Source organism: Pistacia vera, unplaced genomic scaffold, assembly GCF_008641045.1.
Source record: "Pistacia vera cultivar Batoury unplaced genomic scaffold, PisVer_v2 Contig189, whole genome shotgun sequence".
Taxonomy (NCBI): Eukaryota; Viridiplantae; Streptophyta; class Magnoliopsida; order Sapindales; family Anacardiaceae; genus Pistacia; species Pistacia vera.
This window is the reverse complement of record NW_022195989.1, coordinates 641224-650553: the sequence shown is the minus strand read 5'-3', so window position 1 is coordinate 650553 and position 9330 is coordinate 641224. Positions and strand designations below refer to the sequence as shown.

The window sequence follows — 9330 nt, the reverse complement described above, 5'->3', positions numbered from 1 at the left end:
TTTAAATACTTTTTTTTTTTTTTAAATAACTGACGTTCTGAGCCACTTATCTCAAGGAGGATTATCTCCATATCAACCCACCGTTGCTGTCTTCCATGTAAATCACAGATAAAAGTACTTTTTTGGTACTAACTACGAATCGAACTTGAGACTGGATTAGACTATTGCAACCCCTTTGGTTCGCCTTACCGTGGGGCTACACATGAGGGGTTTCAAAATACCTTTTCTAATGTAGATATTTTACTTATATAATACGAATTGTAATTTATCAGGATTAATTTCTCGTTAATATAAAACCTAATAATTTTTTTGGTAAAAAGCTCATTAATCCTTTTCAGGAAAGCATATTGTAATAGTAATTTGTGAACTATAAGATCTCGTTCTTGCAAATTGCAATCAATCAATTACCTCTCTCCCTCGAATAATCAATTAATCGATTTCGGTTTAATGCTCATCGAATCTCTTAAAGATTTATTAGCTAGTATTAACAAATTTTCTTGTGCATGTAAAAATTATCAAAATTTTGGCTTTAATGATAAATAATTGAGGTGTGAAGTTGAAATCATTCAAATGTCCATAGAATCTCTTAAAGATTTATTAGTGGTATTAACTAATTTTCTTGCACATATCAAAATTTATCCAAAAAAATTCTTTTTAACAAAATAATTGAGGATGTGAAGTTGAAATCGGTTCAAAATGTCCAAGAATCTGTTAAGATTTATTAGTCGGTATTAACGAATTTCCTTGCACATATAAAATTTATACGAAATTTTTTCTTTTAACAACAAAAATTACGAGATCTGAAATTGAAAAAAAAAAAAAAAAAAAAAAGAAGAAGAAAGATATAACTTTGAACTCGTAACAGAACAATTTAAGTAGATGATCACAATCAACAAACATTTATTCAAAGTATATAATAAACTTAGCATTCTTGATATGCAATGAGATTGATTATGAACTAAGAAACAAAACACATTGAACTCTTCTAACCTCTCTTCCACTCGTGTTATTTGATGATCATTCTTCCATGAAAACTACTTCACAAAGCAATCATCTGTATCTTATCTGTACTACTTGCATGAAACTTACATTATATTACCGAAAAATCCTTAAGTAGGACATGAAATCCAGAAGGTGGGTTCTTGCCACAGTCGACAAGAACTTTAAGAGCAATGGGCAAATGATATTGATGTTGAGAAGCTTAGCTTTGATGGTGGTGCAAAGACCACGGCGGCGTCCAAGTCCACCAGCCCTTGCAGCACCGGGCAGCAGGAGTCCTTGGCACTACTGCCGACGCCAATTTTTACGAGAACACCTAGCACATCACACATGCGCCAAGCTTTAGAGTATCAATGGGACAAGTCGCTTGCTTTGGTGGCAAGGTGTGGTGGTGTTTCACCTGGCGGAGGCTTGGGAACGGATGGGGGCGGTGTCACGACCGGTGGCTTGGGAACGTACGGGGGCGTGTCACAACCGGTGGCTTAGGACGTAGGGGGTGGTGTCACGACGGGGCTTGGGGACGTAGGGTGGCGGTTTCACGACAGGAGGCCTAGGAACATAAGTGGGGGTGTTACGACAGGAGCTGGGAACATAAGGTGGCGGTTTCAAGACAGGAGGCTTGGGAACATAAGGTGGTGTGGTTACGACAGGAGGCTTGACATGGGGTGGCGGTTTTACGGCAGGAGGCTTGACATGAGGTGGCGGTTTTACGACAGGAGGCTTGGAACATAAGGTGGCGGTTTCAGATAGGTGGCTTGGGAACATAGGGTGGTGGTTTGGGGTGGAAGGGGGGCTTGACATGGGGTGGTTTGGGGTGGATGGGAGGCTTAACATGCGGGATAGGAGCGGGGCATTTAGGAGCAGGAGATGGCTTTAGCACTCAATACAAATGAAAGAACTGAGCAAACTGCACAGGTTTACAAGCAAAATAAGATAAAACCCAAACCCCAACTTCCCATGGTAAAGAGTTTACAAGTATGCAATATCAACACCATGCAATCGCCTTCTTATAAAGAAAAAAGTTTACCATCTACAAAGACTTTTACTTTCAATTCTTTTCAAATTTATAAATCCTGTAAATACATTTCTTATTGGAATCCAGAATATCCACAGTTGAACTTGTTGACTTTTGTTTTTTTATTAATTGGAGTGTTCAGACCAATCGAGTGTTCAGACTTTTAACTTTCAATTCTTTTCAATTTATAAATCCTGTAAATACATTTCTTATCGGAATCCAGAATATCCAACAGTTGCAGTTGTTGCTTTTGTTTTTTTATAAAGAGTTTACAAGTTAATGATCGGTTGACCATTCCTATAACAATAAGTGTCGAGATATCTTTCGCCTGGTTATCTCTATTAACAATTAAGAGAAATTAAATTCAGAAACTCTTGAATACATTACCTAATATCCTTATTCGATCACACTGAGGTTTATTAGATTTATTGAGGCTCTGCCGACAGGGAAGAGCTCAAATTGAAATCTATTATTCTCAAATTAACATATTCTGTACGTAAATTTTTTATTTGGATTGCTGGTATTAACGTAATTTGTCGGGAATCAGGATTCATTGACTTGAGAGCTTCAAATCACAAAATATCCGTAGATTTCATTATTTAATCTAAAGATAATGCAAATAGGCAATGGGGTTCACAATCAGACAAAATAAAAAGAGAGAGAAATCACAAGTTTGATTGAATATGTGGTGACTATTGAACCCATGATTGGCTTAGAATGCCTCAAATTGCAAAGCATGCACGCAACTCTTTCAGTAAATAATATAATAATAAAGTGACAAAAAGTTTTTCACTAGATATTTTTCCTTCGCAAAACCCTAAATTCTTTGATAAAGACTAACCCTAACCCCAATTCGCTCATCCACCTTTTCTTCCGTGGTGTGTCGGTCGATCACTAATGTACAAATCAATGACCTACATAATTGATTTTTCTTATGTTTGCTGAAAAATTTACAAATTTAAAATGGCTCTAAAACCTTTTCTTTTTTCTAATTTGAGATGCTATATACATCACCTTTTCAACTAATTAATACAAAATTTAGGATATATATATTAGTTTTCTCTAGTTAAGACGTCATTATCTTAATTTTATCATAATTATTATCAATGTAGCTGGATTCATCTTATTAGATTGAAATGTATTTATAACTCAGGTTTAATAATATCAATGATAATGATAGGAGGCAAAAAACAGAGAATGAACACCAACATGTAATAGTTCTCCTTGATTTCTGTTTAAAGAAACAGAAACCATGCCTCCAAACCATACTTAATTAACTTTCAGCCTTGTTTTCCTTGAAACCAAGACAATCATTTTGATTTAAAACCATCAAACATGTTTTCCCACGGGGTAACCACTTTCCAAGAAAACGTTGCATTGCACCAAGGTCTTGATTAGGCAGTACTCTTTTTGATATCAAGACCAAGATCAATGGCCTTTCTTGCTATCACTAAGGGATTTGTTTCTCATGTTTCCCTTCTGATACGAAACTCAAGAAAATATATTAAAACTACAAGAAGAATACACGAACATGGTGAACAGTTGTCCACAAAGAGAATATCTCACATTTTGCATGTCCACTTAAACTAATAAAATCAACATACATAACTGCAAGTTCTTTCTTTTATCTCCAGACCCTAAACTTGAGTCCCTCGAGTTCAAAATTGACATCCACTAAAACTACAGTTTTCCGGAAGCAGAAAATTCATGGCTTTCTAGCCAAGTAGTTGACCCCGTGGAACCGAAATCCAGACCTTGTGGGAACAAATCATAGGCTTGACCGTTGCAGCAACTCCTCATAGTTACTTCATTTCAGTATATAATTGAAACATATAACAAGTGATATCCCAAGGGCGGCATCAATTCAATCCTCGGAATCATCAAAGCTAACATTAATCTCAATCAGAAATTATATTAATTCTCTTCTCAGAAACTTTGATCATAACTCTTACGTGCTTCTTCAAAACAATTCTAACACAGAAATTACCCAACAAAAATTGAATCAAACAACGAAATCTAAGCCATGCCCAGAAAAAAACTATTCAATCTCAGCTAAAAGTAAACACAAACCCTAAATTCGACACAAAATAAACAGTAATGCACTCAAAACCCACATAAAAATTCAATCTTTCGAATAAAACAAAAAAAAAAATCAGAAAAGACAGGATCTTTACCTGTACAAAACTGTATGCTTTCTCTTCCTGTTAAATGTTGATGCTCTTCCGGAGTTAGCTTTTTCTGAGTTCTATATAACTTTATAAGTTCTGATTTCTGACGACTTCTTTCTCCAGAAAATCATTTAGGCTCCGTTTGGTTCACAATTTTGTGTTTTTGGGAAAGTTTTTTGAAAAAAGTTAAAAAAAAGTTGAATTGGGCGGGTATTACGATTGTTTCACAATTATAAAATACCCCCTATGTTTTGTTTTTTACAAAACACCCCTTATAATAAAACATTAAAAGTTAACAAAAATACCCCAATCCACCCTCAATACGGACAGCCGCCACCACCGTCGGAGGGTGGTCGGAGTCGCCGTAACAAAACTTAAAATATTAGGGGTATTTAATTGAATTAACAAATTTAGAGGGTTAAAAAATGTTGAATAAAGTTAAATAAATTATGAGTTTTTGGGTATTTTACTGTTAACTTTTTTGGGAATACTAAAAGTAGTATTCCCAAAATCTAACCAAACGAAGCCTTAGTTTTTGTTTATTTTCCAGACAAAATTTAACTTAATGGGCTGAGTCTTTTCGGATTTTGTGCTATATTTCCAGCTAGACTTTGGCTAGTAAGAAAATCTTAGGGCCCAAAGTGACTTGTGATGTCAATTAATTTTTTTTTTTTTGGTAAATTAAAATACAGTAAAAAATATGAGTTGTGTTTTTAAATGTTTTTTTATGTTTGATATATATTTAAAAATTAATAATTAATCCTGCCTGGCACTGGGCAGGGCGTCAGCCCCCATACATGGCCTTATGGCTTTGCGAAAACCTGTATTTATTAAACATCGATCTCAGTCTAATTATTATAACTCCCTTGTGAGGAGATACCTCTTCTCTCAAAGTCACGAGGCTCTTTTGCCAAATACATTATTTTTCACTTCTCTCAAAGATAAAAAAGTAGTTTCACTTTTACACCGGTTTTTACCCAATCTCTTATTTATAACATTTTACTAGTAATAATTTTATTATAATATTAAAAATTTATTAGATGTGATATATATCACGTCATGATATGATAAAATGATGTAAAAATAACATTATTCGTAGAAAAATATCATATTCTATCTCAAATTTATTAGATGTAACAGAATTCATGATTAATAGTTACATAAAAATGAATATACTAACAATTAGATCTTAACCATAAATATGTATATATATCGTGAAGTCCTTTAAACCCAAAGAGTTCTATAAGAAAAATATTTTAATATGTATCTCCAAATAAAACTTCTGTTACTTAAAATATTCCTTATTTACTCAATTTTATCGAGTTGGATAGATTATGATCGGCTCGAGTTCGACCTCGATTACAATCGAGTCAAAATGGAGCTCAAGCTTGGTTCAAACTCAAGCTCGTTGGTTGTAATCAAGTTAATCAAGTTCAAACTCGATTTTTAATTATTAAAAAAATTAAAATATTATACAATATGTCGAACTCGAGTTAACTCATTAACTACTCAAGTTGTGTATTATTAAGCTCAAACTCAACTCGACTCGACATACAAACTCCTTGAGCTCGAGAGCAACTCAGCTTGTTGCAGGCCTAATCGTGTTTTTGGTGTAACAAGTTATTTTTCACCTTTGGACAAATTTGGCATTGGGTAGTAAAAATTGAATATGCATCAGAAGTGTATAGTAATTAAAATCTCTTTAGTAGAGTTATTACACGAAAGTGTTACTATTGACTACCCACCTTGACTCGTTTTATTGTATTTTTTTTCCATGATATTTATATTAAAACATTTTGTAAGGATACATAGTAAGGTGTATCATATTTATAATTAATATTTTATCTTATTGCTTGGCAAGTAGTTGTCCAAATATGGGCGGAACTAGTTTGGGCCTTTATTTATCAGCCGAAAGTTTTGATTTTTCTTGTGGTCTTGCTTTGCAGCTCCAACAATTATTTTCTCCTCAAACACATAATTTTTTGATTATGAGGGTCATTTTTAATATAAGATTATTATACAAATGGAATCTATGACTCATAAAAAATTTATAAGACTTATTATTTGTCACTACTATGAAATTTCTTCCGAAAAAGATTCTATACGATATTTCATTTTTTCGAAAGGAATCTACCATATGAATTATCGAAACCAAAAGAACAAAACATAACTTAGAAAATAATACATGTAAAGTTTATAGGTCTAGACCTACTCTTTTACTCAGTGTACTCGAAAAAGAGATAAGATCCAAAAGTGTTTATAATATATTGCTTGGAGCAATTTTGTGAAAGGTCTAGTCCCATTTACCTGTTTTATACTGAAACTATTTGGATTGTCCACAATGAATTATACCAATCAAATTGATATGTCATGTCACATTTTCTTGTATTGTTTGGTTGCGATTTTTTTTTTTATAATTGAGGTTTACGAGCCAACTTATCCTTAGGGGAGACTATTTCACATCAAGCCACCGTTGAGCCTTCTATGTAATCAGGACAAAATACAATCTTTATACCTAACTAAGAATCGAACATAAGACAGTAAGTTAGACTTTTTACAGCTCCCTTGGTTCACCTTTACCATTGGGCTACCCCTGGGTGGGTTTCAAAATATTTTTCTAATGTAAATATTTAATTTATATAATACGAATTGTAATTTGTCAAGATTAATTTCTCATATAATAAAAAACCTAATTAAATTTTTGGTAAAAGCTCATTAATTCCTTTCAGGAACCCATATTGTAATAGTAATTTGTGAATTATAAGATGTCATTTCTTGCAAATGCAATCAATCAATTACCTTTCTCCCTCGCATAATCAATTAATCGATTTCGGGTTCTAATGCCCATCGAATCTCTTAAAGTTTATTAGCTGGTATTAACTAATTTTCTTGTACTTCACAAATTTATCAAAATTTTGGCTTTTAATGATAAATACTTGAGGATGTGAACTTGAAAATCAGTTCAAATGTCCATGAATCTCTAAAGATTTATTAGTCGGTATTAAAAAAATTCTTGCACATATCAAATTTATCAAAGAAAATTCTTTACAAAATAATTGGAATGTGAAGTTGCAAATCGGTTCAAATGTCCAGCGAATCTCTTAAAATTGATTAGTCGGTAACAATCAATTTTCTTGCATATATCAAAATTTATCGAAATTTTTTCTTTAACAATAAATAATTGAGGATGTGAAGTTGAAAACCGGTTCAAATGTCCATCGAAGTTCTTAAAGATTTATTAGTTGGTATAACGAATTTTCTTGCACGTATCAAAATTTATTGAAATTTTTCTTTTAACAAAAAAAATCGAGGATCTGAAATTGAAGAAAAAATAATAATAAAGAGCTAGAGAGAAAGAAGGATATAACTTTGAACTCGTACACAGAACAATTTAATTAGATGATCACAATCAACCAACATTTATTCCCAAGCACTAATAAACTTAGCATTCTTGATGCAATGAGATTGATTATGAAACAAAACACATTGAACTCTTCTTCAACCTCTCTCTCACTCATGATATTTGATGATCATTCTCCATGAAAACTTGCTTTCACAAAGAATCATCAGTATCTTCATCTGTCCTACTTGCATAAAACTTATATATTACCAAAAAATCCTTAAGCAGGACATTGAAATCCAGAAGTGGGGTTCTGCCACAGTCGACAAGAACTTCAAGAGCAATGGGCAAAATGATATTGATGTTGAGAAGCTTAGCCTTGATGGTGGTGCAAAGACACACGGAGCGTCCAAGTCCACCAGCCCTTGCAGCACCGGGCAGCAGGAGTCCTTGGCACTACTGCCGACGCCAATGTGCACGAGACCACCTAGCACATCCACACATGCGCCAAGCTTTAGATATCAATGGGACAAGTCTCTTGCTTTGGTGGCGAAGGTGGTGGACATGGCGTTTCACCTGGCGGAGGTTGGAACGTACGGGGGCGGTGTCACGACCGGTGGCTTGGGAACGTACGGGGGCGTGTCAACAGGTGGTTGGGAACGTACGGGGGCGGTGTCACGACCGGTGGCTTAGGACGTAGGTGGCGGTGTCACGACCGGTGGCTTAGGGACGTAGGGTGGCGGTGTCACGACCGGAGGCTTGGGGACGCTAGGGTGGCGGTGTCACGACAGGAGGCTGGGGACGTAGGGTGGCGGTGTCACGACAGGAGGCTTGGGGACGTAGGGTGGCGGTGTCACGACAGGAGGCTAGGAACATAAGGTGGCGGTGTCACGACAGGGGCTTGGGAACATAAGGTGGCGGTGTCACGACGAGGTTGGGTACATAGGGTGGCGGTTTCACGACAGAGGCTTGGGTACATAGGGTGGCGGTTTCACGACAGGAGGCTTGGGTACATAGGGTGGCGGTTTCACGACAGGAGGCTTGGGAAATAGGGTGGCGGTTTCACGACAGGAGGCTTGGGAACATAGGGTGGCGGTTTCACGACAAAGGCTTGGGAACATAGGGTGGCGGTTTCAGACAGGAGGCTTGGGAACATAGGGTGGCGGTTTTACGACAGGAGGCTTGACATGGGTGGCGGTTTTACGACAGGAGGCTTGGGAACATACGGTGGCGGTTTCACGACAGGTGGCTTCGGAACATAGGGTGGTGGTTTGGGGTGGTAAGGGGGCTTGACATGTGGTGGTTTGGGGTGGTAAGGGGGCTTGAGCTGATGGGTGGTTTGGGGTGGAAGGGAGGCTTGACATGCGGTGGTTTGGGGTGGAAGGGAGGGACATGGGGTGGTTTGGGTGGAAGGGAGGTTGACTGCGGTGGTTTGGGTGGTAGGGTGGCTTGACGTGCGGTGGGAGGGGAGGCTTAACATGCGGTGGATATGAAGGAGTAGGGCATTTCGGAGGAGGAGATGGCTTTGGGCACTCAGGACAAGCTAAAGAACTGAGCAAACTGCACAGGTTTAAAAGCAAAATAAGATAAAACGCAAACCCCAACTTTCCCATGCTAAAGAGTTTACAAGTATGCAATATCACACCAAGCAATGCCTTTCTTATAAAGATAAAAGTTTACCATGAGAATCTCTTAAATAATATATCTAAAATTCCCATTTCAATCAATCAAATTCTGCCGACAATGGAGAGCCTCAAATTTTAAATTTATTCTCCAAATTTACAAATTCTGCAAGTAAATTTTTTTAT

At 36.3% G+C, this 9330-nt stretch overlaps 1 pseudogene; it reads right to left on the bottom strand.

Annotated features, from left to right (window-relative positions):
- Nucleotides 1-1090: 1090 nt before the first annotated feature.
- Nucleotides 1091-8992, bottom strand: LOC116127125 (annotated as a pseudogene).
- Nucleotides 8993-9330: the final 338 nt, after the last annotated feature.